The sequence below is a fragment of the Toxorhynchites rutilus genome, chromosome 2 (genome assembly GCF_029784135.1).
Source record: "Toxorhynchites rutilus septentrionalis strain SRP chromosome 2, ASM2978413v1, whole genome shotgun sequence".
NCBI classification, from domain to species: Eukaryota; Metazoa; Arthropoda; class Insecta; order Diptera; family Culicidae; genus Toxorhynchites; species Toxorhynchites rutilus.
In genome coordinates, this window is record NC_073745.1 from 100441435 (window position 1) to 100456672 (window position 15238).

The 15238-nt window shown below is 40.8% G+C and overlaps 1 protein-coding gene and 1 pseudogene across 3 annotated transcripts in view; both read left to right on the forward strand.

Moving 5' to 3' along the window:
• Positions 1 to 977: 977 nt before the first annotated feature.
• On the forward strand, positions 978 to 1155 carry LOC129772380 (U4 spliceosomal RNA; annotated as a pseudogene).
• Positions 1156 to 1451: 296 nt separating this feature from the next.
• LOC129764251 (dnaJ homolog subfamily B member 6) overlaps positions 1452 to 15238 on the forward strand; it is a 299378-nt gene continuing 285591 nt past the window's right edge. For 2 of the 3 annotated variants that reach the window (XM_055763163.1, XM_055763166.1), the window contains exon 1: positions 1452 to 1574. The gene's annotated coding sequence lies outside the window, so the exon portion shown is untranslated. The remainder of the gene's footprint in view (positions 1575 to 15238) is intronic. The other variant, XM_055763169.1, reaches the window with a different exon arrangement.

The following is a 15238-nucleotide window of genomic DNA, read 5'->3' on the forward strand; positions in this document are numbered from 1 at the left end:
GATTGAGGTACGATCGTTGGAATGACACAGTAACACAGACTTCAAAACCATGGAGCTAGAGGAAATCGGCATTGCAAAATAGATGCAAGCGGCGGGTACCTTTGTACTCGCTTGCGTTTTTGCATATCGGAGTGTTTCCTTAACACAGACTTCAAAATCATGAAACCAGGGGAAATCGGCATTGCAAAGTAGATGCAAGCTGCGGGTACTTTTGTACTCGCGTTTCGCGTTGTACTTGCGTTTCTGCAAATCGGAATGCTTCCTTAACACAGACTTCAAAACCATGGAGCCTGGGGAAATCGGCATTGCAAAATAGATGCAAACTGCGAGTACTTTCGTACTGGTTTACGTCTCTGCAATTCTTAATGTTTCCCTAACACAGACTTCAAAACCATGGAGCTTGGGGAAATTGGCATTGAAAAATAGATGCAAACTGCGAGTACTTTTGTACTCGCTTGCGTTTTTGCAAATTGAAATGTTTCCCTAACACAGATTTCCAAACCTTGGAGCCTGGGGAAATTGACATTGTAAATTAGATGCAATCTGAGAGTACTTTTGTACTCGCTTGCATTTTTGCAAACCGGAATGTGTGTTTCCCAACACAGACTCCGAAACCAAGAAGTTGGGAAAATCGGCATTGCAGATACATGCAAATCGGCAGTACTTTTATACCCCCATGCATTTTTACACTCCGGAATCAGTTTTGCTAACACGGTCTACAAAAGCGGATACAAATGCAACACTTTGGCTCGGTTATTCAAGACTGCATTGGAAGATATCCCTTCATGTCGCCAGCTCACTGAACTTCTACGCATACCGTTTGATGATTAGGCAAAATGTTGATAACTATTTGCTGCGATAACTACTACCATAATGCATGAATTGACCCAAATTGGGATTAGTTTGCAATCGAATTCGTAAATTGTTTCATTCATTCACTTATTTAATTAATAATTCAATCAATACACACAAAAGATAGCACTGCGCAGCGGTGATATCGTACCCAATGAGGAACATCCGAGGTGCGATCATCGCTAATTGAAAAAACACAAATGATTACAAAGCCGCAGTCCTACGTCTAGCTTGCGGTTATATCATAGGTATAACCCACCCATAGTTGTAATATATAGATTTGTGTGATTTTAAAATTTTAAAGCTACTGAAATATGTTTTTTGATCAATATAATATAACGCGTAGACATTTTATCTATCGAATGGAGTGTTTATCATACCACTTCGTCCAGTTGTTTAGTAGGTATTAACACTCAAAATCTTGTTGCGTACCGCTCTCGTTTTCGAAACTTCAAATTTACACCTCAGTATATATATAAATGAAAGACGTAGTCCTGCGTCAAAAGAAAAATCTGCCGCACTTCGAAATTCAGGAACTTTACCACACTCCAAATAGCACACCTTCTTTCACCGGACCCCTTTTTATTGTGTTTGTGTTCCTGTCAAAACGGTTCTATGAAAACCGCGATTCTGTTCTCGTTTGTTTCGGAAGTGTGAGAAGTGGTGTATTGTGTGTTTTTAGCCGTGATCTGCAGGATTTTCGCCTTCGAAAGTGACCACAGGTAGGTTCTAGTTTTTTTTGTTTGTGAAATTAAAATAGTGTCAGGTGGAAACCATTAGATTGTTTTGAGATTTTGTGCAACGTTCCTCGATGAATTCTGCTAGAAAATGTTTTCGAGAATGGGATCTGGCAAGAGGGCAAAATACCAACACATAGTGGAAATCGTGGTATACGCGGTTCGCCTTCGATTTTCCCCTATGCCACCACTACAAACGTAGTTTGTTTTGTTTTTGTTTGCATTGCATGATATTTGAACAGTAGTGATGTCCGATCTTAAAAATTGTTCATCAACTTTTTGATTTTTTCTAGCTGTTAATCGATACGATTGACCACCCCAAAAACAACCGATCATTTTATTAATCGCCAAGTTCTTCGTGAATTCAAATATGAAGGATTGTGTCCGAGGGATGATCGCATAGTTGACGTAGGATAACGATATTTGTTTGTATGGTGGTGTTGAATATCTTTGAACAAGATATACCCCACTCGCAGTCGGACATGTGTTAGGCCAGGCGTAAATTGAGACGCGTATAGCGTGAACAACTTGGCGCGATATAGCGCCTTTTTTGTGGCTAATGAAACAGATAGACCGCGCAAATTGACGAGGAGACGCGAGATGGCGCAGTGCTTGTGAGAAACGACTTGCGTGATGATGTAGCTGAACCACAGTTTCTTGTGCTTGTCGTGCCGGCTGTGGTGGTGGTGTTGGTGAACAAACATATAGCGCCGTGAGTCTGGCACTGTGGTTTTTTTTTCCAAAATATATATTTTTATCAAGGCTCATATGGCGTTAGCCTCACGGGGCCGGGAGTTCAATACTTTGACAATTTTTCTTATTATCTATGTTAGTAATATGTAACCGATTACTCGCGGTTGGCTCGAGGTTAGTATTACAAGTGTTTCCGTAATTCGGATGTTGTTGTCTCCAATGCTCTGTACGTGTGCCCGACACGGGATACTTCCTATTGGGATGCAGCTGACCCTTAATCAGCAACGCCCCCCTAGTCTGTACCTCATATCTAGCGTGGTGCGTCTTTCTCGACTCGAGGAATCCAGGATAGAATGGTCACTAACCGGCGCAATCATTAGTTCGTGTAGAGTTGTCATGAGCGGTACAACCTTTGGCTCTTGTTGAATGATCAGTGGACTGCACAACCTTTGGCCCGTGTGTCTGTAAAGAGTGTGTGTATGTATTGCCGCGACTAAGTAAAAGTTTATCGATCGGATAGGAGGGATATGAAACCGGGACACAACGAAGGAAACATCATTAAACGTTGACATCGGCGTTTCTGAGGAACAGGTATAGATGAAGCAGAAGATCAGGATCATGGCTACCTAAGATATCCCGGACGGGGATATCCGATTGTCTACCTTGTGCTCTTAGTGCTCTAGAGAGCTGAGAGCGAGCAGCATGGAACCGGATACACGACCAGACAACATGCTCGATGTCGTGGTAGCCATCGCCACAATCACAAAGATTGTTTGCTGCGAGCCCAATGCGATAGAGATGCGCGTTTAGGTTGTAGTGATTGGACATAAGCCGAGATATCACGCGAATGAAATCACGACCTACATTCAATCCCTTGAACCATGCACTCGTTGAGACCTTAGGGATAATCGTATGTAACCAACGACCGAACTCATCTCCACTCCACATGCGCTGCCAACTTACGAGCGTGTACTGACGAGGAATGTAGAAAAATTCATTATATGCAATTTGCCTTTCAAAAAGAGTGCCTTCTAAAACGCCCACCTTAGCTAGCGAGTCCGCTTTCTCATTCCCCGGAATCGAGCAATGAGAGGGAACCCATGCTAAGGTAATCTTGAATAATTTTTCGACCAAAACACTCAATAGTTGTCTTATTCTTGTTAGGAAATAAGATGAGCGTTTATCAACCTTCATTGAGCGGATTGCCTCTATTGAGCTGAGACTGTCTGAAAAAATAAAATAGTGGTCGATGGGCAATGTTTCAATGATCCCCAGTGCGTAGTAAGTCGCACCCAGTTCAGCAACATACACGGAACAAGGATCATTGAGTTTGAAAGAGTCACTGGAATTTTTATTGAAGATGCCGAAGCCAGTGGACCCGTTTATGAATGAACCGTCAGTAAAGAACATTTTATCAGATCTAACTATGCCCCCATATTCTGCCGAAAATATCGGCGGAATAGAATCTGAGCGTAGATGATCTGGGATTCCATGGATTTTTTGTCGCATGGACAGATCAAAAATGACAGAGGAATTGCAAAAGTATGGGAAGCAAACTTGGTTGGAGATGCCTGGTGAAGGGTGCACGTCGTGGGTAAGGTACTCATGGTATAAAGACATAAAACTTGACTGAGGAGTCAGCTGGAGTAGATTTTCGAAGTTATCAATCACCAATGGATTCATGATCCTGCAACGGATGAGAAATCTGTAGGATAATTCTGTGAACCGAAGAGTAAGCGGGGGTACTCCTGCCAAAACTTCGAGACTCATCGTATGTGTCGAATGCAAACACCCCATGGCTATACGCAAGCAACGATATTGTATTCTCTCCAGCTTGAGAATATGAATCCTGGCAGCTGATCGGAAGCAAAAACTGCCATATTCTAACACTGATAATATCGTTGTTTTGTATAACTGAATGAGGTCTCCTGGATGGGCACCCCACCATGTTCCGGTTATTGTTTGGAGAAAATTGATTCTTTGCTGGCATTTCTGTTTCAAATACGCAATGTGTATTTCCCAGGTACATTTAGAGTCAAAATATACTCCAAGGTATTTGAAAAACATCGAGTGCTTGATCGTTTTGCCGGATAGGTGAAGCTGGAATTGGGCGGGTTCGTGCTTCCTAGAAAAAACGACCATTCCAGTTTTCTCCGTAGAGAATTCGATAACCAGCTTGAGGGCCCACGTGAACAGATTATTCAGGGTATCTTGCAACGACTTTTGCAGAACGACGGGATTAGTACCTGTGATGGAAATAACTCCATCGTCTGCAAGTTGTCTCAGCGTGCAGTCTCTAGTTAGACAATCATCTATATCATTGACGTAAAAACTGTACAAGAGGGGGCTTGGTGACCCCGACGTGATTTGAACACGCAACCTTCTGATACATTATATTATATATTTATATAATATAATATATCAGATATATTTATTTACTAACACAACTACCCGACCGGCACTGTGGTTGTGCCGGTCGGGTAGTTGTGTTAGTAAATAAATATATCGTGCAACTCTGTGTGAATCAGACATTAGATGCGAGTGGCACGTTATTCACAGCAAACTGCGACTCAATATGCACACTGCCACTCTATGTTTGTGGTACATATGAATCGTGTTGGTGGTCTTGTGCTAGCTCACGAGCGCTATACGCTTCTCAATTTGTGCTTAGCCTTAGGGAAACGCCTAGCGATTTGTGAGAATGCGGAAAAAAAGAAGTTCCTAGAAGCATAAATCCTATTTTAACACCTGATTTAACAAAAAATTTATTATTATTAAATACTACAAAAGAATACTAGGAGGCATTTAAATTAATCAATGCAAAAGTTACGTAAATCTTTAAAGAAAGTACAAAAAGCATCAAACCGTAATGAGAAGCAAAATGCCACCACAAAAACCTATACCCTGTGTTTCAGTCCAGATAGTCTTCTGAAGTGAGTTCCAGATTTGAATCGACTTGCCACACTTCGATGATGCAGACAAAACGAGATCGAACATAGCCAAAGCTGAATGGTTGATATTGATCTGTGATTTATTTGCGGCTGAACACTCTGAACATTCCGTGCCCTATTTATACGATTACTCCCATAGTCAGCGTAAGGCCATCTACACACTAGGCAACCTAAGTTGGAAAGCAACTTAACGAATCTGTCAAAAAAGTTGAGAACATGTGTAATCAAATGGGAGCATACACACTAGGCAACTGGCAACTTTGGTCGGACCAACTTTTTCGATTCAACTCAGCATGTCGAGTCGCGCGTGATTTGTGTCGGCAACCTTTTCGTTCAATTGCTGTTGACGTTTTGATTTCTGCGTTCATTGAATTTCAATATCTGTCAGTGGTGATGCAAAACAGTGTTTACAATATTGGCGCATCTGTTTCTATGAACGAACGAGATGTAAGTATTTTGCTACTTTGGTTTAGTTTATATATAATATATATTCGTTTGACGTTGGGAAATGCCATCAATATGCAAGTTCTCTTGATATACCGTCCGGGAAGAGTGCTGAATTGGTCAAGGATGCGTATAATATTGGAGATTGAGCAAGAAGCACAGAATCCGCTGGATGTGTTTTTTCCAAGTTAACAGCAATTGTTGCTGTCTGTTGTTATCAGCGAGCCGAAATAAGTATGTTAGGTAAATATGTCACCTTTAGCTTGATGCCGTCGGTTATAATAATGATTCAACAAATACCAACAGATAGCCTAAGATTGGATAATTCTGGTCAGATTTCCCGGGAAACCGTTATCATCCCTGATTCTCGATTGTACCATGTGCGAAGGTGCGGTCTGCGAATATGTGACCCCTGGGAGAATTTTTCATATTTAGCGTTAGTGTATACATAAATCATTCTTTAGAAGAATTGTTGAAATTTTTTCTGTTTTCTTTATATAATTCTTTTCGGCTGTATTCTTATTTCAATGATTTTTTTATGTTTGTAAATATTGTTTGCTGGTTTGTGGTATTACTCCAACGAAAAATAAATATATACATCCATTTTTTAGAAATATTTAGAATTTAGAAAAAAAAGCAGAACCCAAAAGAAATTCTGAAATCTATTGTACACACGAAGGAATATTAACACAACGGTACATTTTTTAAATAAAAATGGTATTATTGTTTGATATATGAGATGAAACACCTTCGAAAAAAGTACGTCCAGGAATGCCAGATAAGCAGATTTTTTTTCTGCTATAGTGTAAATTGTATTTCAAATGTGCCCTTTTGATTCTATTGTAGTTTTAAGAAGCCGCGTATGCATTCAACTTGATTCGATGATTTGTGAAATTAAGTTTTTATTTATTTTTTCTTTGCCTGGTGTCAAGAAAAATCCCAAGTAAAGTAGTTTTTTTCAAACCAATTTTTCATAATTTGCTCTCCGTATGATTTTTTCGGCAGTTAAATAAATGGCATCTCTGCCAGCGATTAGGCAGTTTATGATGACGGATAAAACCTTAACGAATTCATCGCGTTCGAGTTGTCTCAATGTGCAGAGCTGAGTTGGCGATGCGATTGACATCGCCAACATAGATCGGGTTGCTGTTGCCTAATGTGTAGACGGCCTAAATGTTGTTTGGGTTGTGTCTGGAATATTCGCTATAAACAATTAATCTTTGTAGAGTAAATCCGCTCCTGTTCTATGACAATTCCATTGTTATTGTTTGTGTGTAGTGATTGTTGTTTTGTGCCGTCTTTCGCCACTAGCGTTGTGCACCACTAATACAAAAAATGTTTTCTCAGGTCTGAGTGTAGTTCCACGCATTCTTTTAATCAACGCTATTTCATCATCTAGTTTCAAAAAGCGAAGTATTCTATGGCTCCAATCAATTCAAATGCACTTTAAAAACAGCGGAAACGAGGCTTGTCGAGTCTGATGATGTGGGAGGCAAAGCAAAAACATGGAAAAACGGTCGTTCAAAGCGACATGAATAATTCTGGTGTATGTACACTACTTCGCGGGGAGAGAAACTGTTGACACAAGTTACAACGCGATCAAACACGGCGACAAGATGATGCGACAAGTGAAGGAGAAAATACGACGGGTGAAAAGCTAATGAATCTACATGCATGCATATATGCTCTGCTCGGGGGAGCTTCTATGCGCTGCGGTGAGTCGCAAGCAAACGACGAAAAGCTTCATTCGTTTGTTGTTACACAATGTTTTACTAGTTCGACGATGCGCTGGGTTTTATGTTTTATGAACATGGTTTCCTGCCCGCTGTTAGCCTAGATGGTAAGCTTTCGGGAAATAAGTCGTAAATAGAATGTCTCGAATGTGCCCACACCCAACAGTAGCACTGCACTCATCTATGCATTTTAACTATGTCCTATAGTACCAGCTCACCAGCTGACTTGGTTTGGCCATAAATCCATTGATAATCCATTGTTTAGCGGTTGTCAACCACATGAAGAAGATCAGACCGCATCTAATTATTGTGATTGCCTCCCCGCAAACAACAATGCTTGGAAAATAGCTCATAAAAATTCCAACAAAGGCACAAGAATCAAGCCATGTCATAAAGGGCCTCTCGCCGCGGTGAATGAGAGAAAATATGCCATACGGAGATCCCCCACCTCCATACCCCCACTTCACAGTATACTATATGGATGGGCGGCTCGCGCGATTCGAGATTCTTGTAATGCTTTCACTCATGTCGGTGCGCAGTCTCGCAGCCAAGCTCTGTGGTTCATTGAAAAGGCATTCGGGCAGTTAATTATGACATTTTTGAGATTTATAACTTATTATCCACGCGGGACCACCTCTGGCCACGAGCAGAGGTCTATGTTGACTAGATCAGCGGGAAGATCGTGGGGCATCGAGCAGCTCGTTTTCCAATCTCGCGCTGATCTCGAAAATCCGCCGGCCAGCAATTTATCAACATAATTGACTATGTATCTATCTTTCTGTGAAATTCACAGTGCGCAATGGATATATGTGCGGCTGTGGTAACAAACGAGTCCTCTAACTGTTAGCTGCTCTAACGTGAGGTAAAACCAGTGTTGAGCACCGTCAATAGGTGAGGAACACATAAGAATTTGTACGTGTGCAGTGATTTCGCAGCGGGAGAAATGCGCTGCGCAGCTGATTTGTGATTATGGAAGTGGCAACATATCGGCTGGTTTGATATATTGGATCGCTGGAAGGTGCCTGGCCTGGAGCAGGGTTTTCCATCACGAACCGAGAAGATTAGGGCGTATCATAAATTTTTGAGGGAATTGTTGAAAGACAGGAGTTAAGGCATTGGGACGTGATTTGGGTGTTGGAAGGATTGAGTGTTCCGAATCGCACATTAACATGTCAGCAATAACACACGCACTAGAAATTCATTATGAAGCTGAGATATTGATAGAAATTATCAAGCATTTAGAGCTACTTGGCTCCATCAAACATTGTTAGAAATTACGCAATTAATACTTTTATATGTAATGGAAAGGTCCCTTTCTCACAAACACGTAGATTTACCATATGGTATATCGAATTTTATTGAGTGTACAAACAAACTAATCTTGAGAGTGTCCGTCTTAAGTCAATCTCATTCAAATCATTCCCTACAAAATCTATCCGATGGTGCAGAGACACCACAATCTTCCACAAGCATTCGATGGGCTTCAGCTGCACTTTTCTTCCAAAGGAAACAGAAAATCAAAACTTCCCGCAAATGGTGCTTATTTACAACGAAACTCGACATTTACAACACAGTAAAAATTGGAACTGTTGTGCAAAACTCAAAGATTTGTAGCAATATTTGGTGATGTCGACACTTCACGATTCAGCAAATCAGTTGTCACCGTCGACTCAAAATGGCACCTTGATACATCTGGTGGAAACGGAACGAATTAGGTTGTACATCCAATACATAATCCACTGGAATAAAAATTGATGTTCCTAGTTTGAAATACTTCAGCGTGGATGAAGATTCGCTGCTAAAAGATGTGACAACCGCCTAAACACGGAATATCATGGCAATTCGCTTGCCCGGAATGCAAATGCAGTCTTGTTCTATGGAAACTGAGAAGAAAAAGAATATTGTAATATAAGCTCCGCCCAATTGCAACGAACATAAAATGAATGAAACACCTAGCGTTGAGAAAGTCTGTTATGAAGAATGTTTCACCACTGCAGGAACTTTTATCCAGTAATCTAAACAGGATCACTGCTAATTACCGAACACAAAGGAATAGAAATAGAAAATAGGCGTATTGGATGAAAGTTCCTGCAGTGATTTCTGTTTATTTTCTGTTTATTTGTCAATACATGCAAGTCGGCAAGTCTCTCAACTTTCTTACGAATACCCAAATTTACATTTACATTTATTCGCAAAACAACAACCGGCTTTACATGAGTGTCCTAACGAACGATACTAATCTACAACTACTTAACATATTAAGGACCGCAAAGAAAACTGTAATACATACGCCTGAGACCGCACGTTTTTATTTTGTATTCGTGCATTTATACAGTTTTTATAGCTTCATTTGTTCGGGTTCCACGAACGAGATCGTTTCCTTTGGTGTGGATGAGATGAAGGCGAGCCATCGGTAGTCCTTGTTAGATTCTTGGCAGACCAATGATCTAACCATCAAGTTTAATACATTGGCTGTTGATGTAAATACTTAAATACACAAAGTAGGATACAATGTATCAAAGTAGGTGACATCTAAGGACAGCGTGTAGAAAACACGGGTTATTTCGTGATCCATCAGTAACAGACGGAACGCGAAACACGAGAAAACTCGTGAGCGGTCCTTGATATGTTGAAACTAACTTATATGAGGGCAGTCCGATAAGTACTTAGCCTACAAAGATAAAACAAAAATTTTGGAAAAGTGGCGATTTATTTCTCAACATAGTCTTTTAGCTCGATACACTTGACCCAGCGAAGCTCCAACTTCTTTAATCCATCTGAAAAATACGTTTTCTCGAGGTCTGCAACGTAGGCCTCCGTGACGGCGATGACCTCCTCATTCGACTCAAATTTCAGCCAGGCGAGTGACTTTTTCAAGTTTGAAAACAAAAAAAAGCCGCACGGGGCCAAATCTGGAGAATACGGTGGATGAGACATCAGTAGCAGTAGTGCAATTCGACCAATTTGGCCGTGGCGACGGTGGAATTTCCATTTTTTCCATTTTTCTAAAATCCGCGGACACGCCCGCTTCCACACACGGTCAAAACAAAACTACGAATCCGATTAGGCTGAAATATTGACAGTAGGCGTTTTCTCTCTTGCGATACTGACACCATCGGGTGATGAGAGTGAGTACTTATCGGACCGCCCTCGTATGTAAACTAAATCTATGTGAAGACTACAGAAAACAGCTTCAAGGGCCGAACTGCCGTATCTGCCTGTCTCTGTTTCCTTTCTTTCCTTCTTCTCTGATAGAGAGTGTAGCCGTTTTATGACCTCGACCCGAGTCCTTATCTGGGCTGCATTTAATGTTTGTCAGTCGCATTACCACAAGGTGTTATTTATGTTTATGTGTTTACCGAAGGGATAGATTATTATTGCGGGGTATCTGCTCTGCCTCCTGTTGATACGTGGTTTTGTTGGCGTAAAGTAAAAGTAAAAAGTTGCGAACCAGCCAAAAGTGTTGAAAGTCACTATAATAGAGATAAAGAAAATCCCCGAAAGAGATGTATGCCTTCGCTTCAGTCGGTATCGCTACACGTAATGTAGAGTCGCTCGTTGCAGCATGACCGCTGCGCAATAATAACTGAGTGGATTTTCGAGCGAGCATTCGTTTATATACAAATTTGTGTGATTCCAATAGCATGTTTTAAAAGCAATTTTTAAGTTATTGAAACAAGTCTTCGTTGCGTTTATGAAGCGAATCGGTTCATATCGTTTTTACCAATACTCTAAATGTTATTTTTCTTACACTTCCGAATTCAATACGGTTAACGCGCACTGCGTGTGGTGCCTACCCAAGCAGTAACGTGCTACATTGTCTTTGAGTTTATATAAATATTATATGTTCTAGTATGTTCTAGGTCCTCCAATACATTATGAAGTTCAGCCCAATTGATCTGCCATTTCCACCATAACTGGTGCAATGCTCATAACAAGAAATGTTACCCAAAATGGTAATCTGGAAACCTTTTTTGTTCCCCATTCTTCGTGAGTGCGAAAAAGATAGCAACGAAGCTGGTCAAAAGAAACACTACAGAAATGCCAAAATTCGAGTTAGAGGGAAAAGAACAGAGGATTGAGGTTGGGTTTGATGCAGTGATCTATAACCAGAAACCGTGTCCCCAAGCACCTCAGTTAATCACATTATCGAGCAATAAATACGAGATTTTTCAAGTTTTATTCAAATAAAATCGAATTTTCTAGAGGTTCTAGAAGAAAAGATCCTCAAATATTGTTTCACAGGAATGTTGGAGTGGCGGGGAACGTTATTTTGATTTGCTGGAATGGGTCATTAACGGATTATTTCGCTATTTTATGAACTACATATGAATACTGCACGAAGCTTCGAAGTAAATTCTATTTATCAAGCAAAGGGATAGATAAAAAGATGATTTTAGATAAATAAAGGACGAACTTCTTAAAATAAAACGACTTTTAGGGCTCCAGTTTTTTGAGAAATATTATAGGCAACTCTGGATATCAGGGATACCAGCAACGTGCCAGAAAGTCTGGGAAATCCTGAAAAAATAGGAAGACTGGCATCTCTCGCTTCAAGCGTCACGCTCTCATTTTCGAAACTGAACTTTCACCTCGGTACAGAAATGAAAGACATAGTCCTACGTCAAAAGGTGTCACCTGGAAGAGAAAGAGTGCGAGAAGATGGAGCTTCTTCATCGTTCTAGACTCAGATGACGATTTGTGGCATGCGGCCCTTCAGCCTTGTTCATGTGGCCCGCAGCATGATTTGAAAAAAAAATTAAATGAGCGAAATCATGAATACAGTTGATAATTTTTCCATACAATAAAATAAAAATAACTTTGTGAGTAATTATTGTCAATCGTGTGTATCCAAGCTGATCATTTTCTGTTTCTTTTCCGATTTTCCGTGCTAGTTTAACCTTCTGACATTTGTTCTCGTTAGTCCTCAAAGGACTTTTTCAAGTTTTGACGTAGGACTACGTCTAACCGGAAGATATAGGGGGTGAAATGGAAATCTGGGCACTGAACAAGTAGGAAAAAATGCAAGATTTGGAACGCTTATAACTCGAACATTTCTCAATAGATCGCAAAGGTTTTTGCATCAATTGATAGGAAATATATCTACGCATCTATCATAACGAATAACATTTCATTTTTCTTGAGATAAATAATTGAATAATTGTGAAATATCAAGCATTGTCAAAATGCACTATGTGCCCATTTTTGATTGGTCCATTTTGTGCTCCTCAAATCGTACCGACCAAAACGGGCAACCAGAGCAGCAGCGAAATAGAATGAAGCACGATTGGAAAGGAAAAAGAAAAAAAAATGAACGAAACATTGGTCGCAGTCTCACACATGCGTAATTCTCGAGCCAGCCAGTCAGCTTAAAAATCCCCGCTCCGCTGCCGTAACGATCATTCTTTGTGTGGACACCGACTGGACAACATCGTTGCTTGACGGGCTGGACGGCGAGGGATCGAGTGCCTTTCTCAAGGCAAGAGGGCGGAGGTGGTAGCGCTGGAGTAGAGTAATAGAGTAGAGTAGAGTTTTCAAAGGGCCTTTCACAAGGCTAGAGACGAATGAACTGCAAAAGTTTAAAGTCTCTATAATACAAGACCTTCCTTCCTTCCGTAACGATCATTCTCATTCAAACCGTACACCACATCGGTTCGCATCACAACACATCAACAAACCAACCCAAGCAGTCATGTATGGACATGGTAAAGGAGGAAAAGTGAAGGGAAAGGCAAAATCCCGCTCGAACCGTGTTGATCTGAAGTTCCTCGCAAGGGTAGCTAGGCCGAGCGCGTTAGTACCAGTGCACCAGTCCACCTAGCCGGCGTTATATAGTTTCGGCCGCCGAAGTGATCGAGTTAGCTGGCAAAGCTGCTCGCGACGATAAGAAAACCCGTATTCGGAACAGAACACATTCGGTTCGGTGGACATCAAGACAACAGGCAGTTGCAGCGAGTGGCGAGTGGCAAACGCAATCGCAAAACGGCATCAGGTAGCAGAAGAAAAAAGTTTGTTCTTTATACAAACTACTTTGGTGGCAAATCCAGAACAAGGCGGCATCAAGGGCGTTCGAAATGGTTTTTTTCAGAACCATGAGTACTAAGTTTTCTAAATTGGAACCATTCCATAAAACAAGGCGCTTTTCAGGGCCATTAAACCTTCCAAAAAAGAGTTTAGGAAATACAGTTCAATGCTTTCTAAAGCATTATCCAAAATAATAATAAAACACAAATTGATTTTTTCATAATTTGTTTGCCAGGATCTGATGAGTATGTGAATTTGGCAGTTGTTCTGAGCTCATTGATAGTTGGGGACTTTCCTGATTATTCAATTTTCACCAATTCTTAAATTGTTTCCAGATTGAAAATACAGTAATTTACTATTAGTTCGACATTTAGCTAATTGGACGGACATGTAATGCGACTTATTTAGTTGGACATTTTTGTAAACATAGAGATCCAAATTATGACCCCACATTGAAAGTCGACACTGTACCACTGTCATCGCAAATGTTCAATTACAGGTTAAAATCGCCTCCAATGCGACACTGAGTGGCGCTTCGGCACGTCGCAGTGAATGTAATTTACTGTACAACATGTCACAAAGCTGGATGGGAAGAAATTTTCCAACTGTGAAAGCTGTGGCGAGTGGCAAACGCAATCGCTAAACAGAAAGGTCGAACAAGATTGGGATATCGAGTGATAACAAAACAATAAACTCTTTAGATTGAAGATAATTTTGTGATCCTGAAAAGGACCCTTTTTAGCCTGCATGTGAATCCAACGAGCGAACAAATCGTAATGAATGTATTTTTTTTCCATCGCTCCCTTTTAACGCTCATTCATTCGTCTCGTTGGACTCGCCCCTCTGGCTGAGTCTGCCGATTTGTCTCTATCCTGTGAATGTGTACCGCTAGAATATAAAACACGTGGACCCCAAAAAAATATCTTATTTTCTTTCAAACCTTAAACCCGTGTGGTTGTACGGCATCGGCATCGTGGACGTAACAAAGGAGGACAAGTTAAGGGAAAGGCAAAGTCTCACTCGAACCGTACAGGTCTCCAGTTCCCTGTTGGTCGCATTCACTGATTGCTCCGCAAGGGTAACTAGGCCGAACGGATTGGTGCCGGAGCATCAGTATACCTAACAGCGATTATATAGTTTCGGCCGTCGGAGTGCTCGAGTTGGTTTGCAAAGCTGCTCACGACAATCAGAAAATCCGCATCAAGAACAGAGCAGCTTCGGTTCGGCGCTCATCAAGGCAACAATTAGTTTCAGTGAGTGGCAAAGTGTTCCTCCGGCACGTCGCATTAAATGTAATTTACTGAACAACATGTCACAAGCTGGATGGGAAGAAATTTTCCAACTGTGAAAGCTGTGGCGAGTGGCAAACGCAATAGCTAAACAGGAAGGTTTAACCGAACAAGATAGGAATATCGAGTGATAACAAAAACACAACACCAAAGGTTCTTTTCAGAACCATCAACATGTTCATAAAGAGTAAACAGTAAACTAATCCATTTTTCAGGTAGATAGGTAGGTATTCACGTAGGAGAAGAAAATAAAACAATATATTTAAAATATATATTTAACAAAAGCTGTCCCCTTTGTATAGTCCTACGTTACTCCGGTTATGTCCCCGACATTACCCACCCGTCTTTTTGGTTCTGTTCTGCTCACACTCGCATAAATTCGAACAAGTAACGGTATTAGAGGGCAGTTGAGTTCATTCACCATTCCAGTGTCTATTAGCAATTGCTTTTTATCGCAGTGTGTATTGTATAAATTGAAGCAAAATGGAAGCCTGCACTAGTAAAAAAAGAAAAGT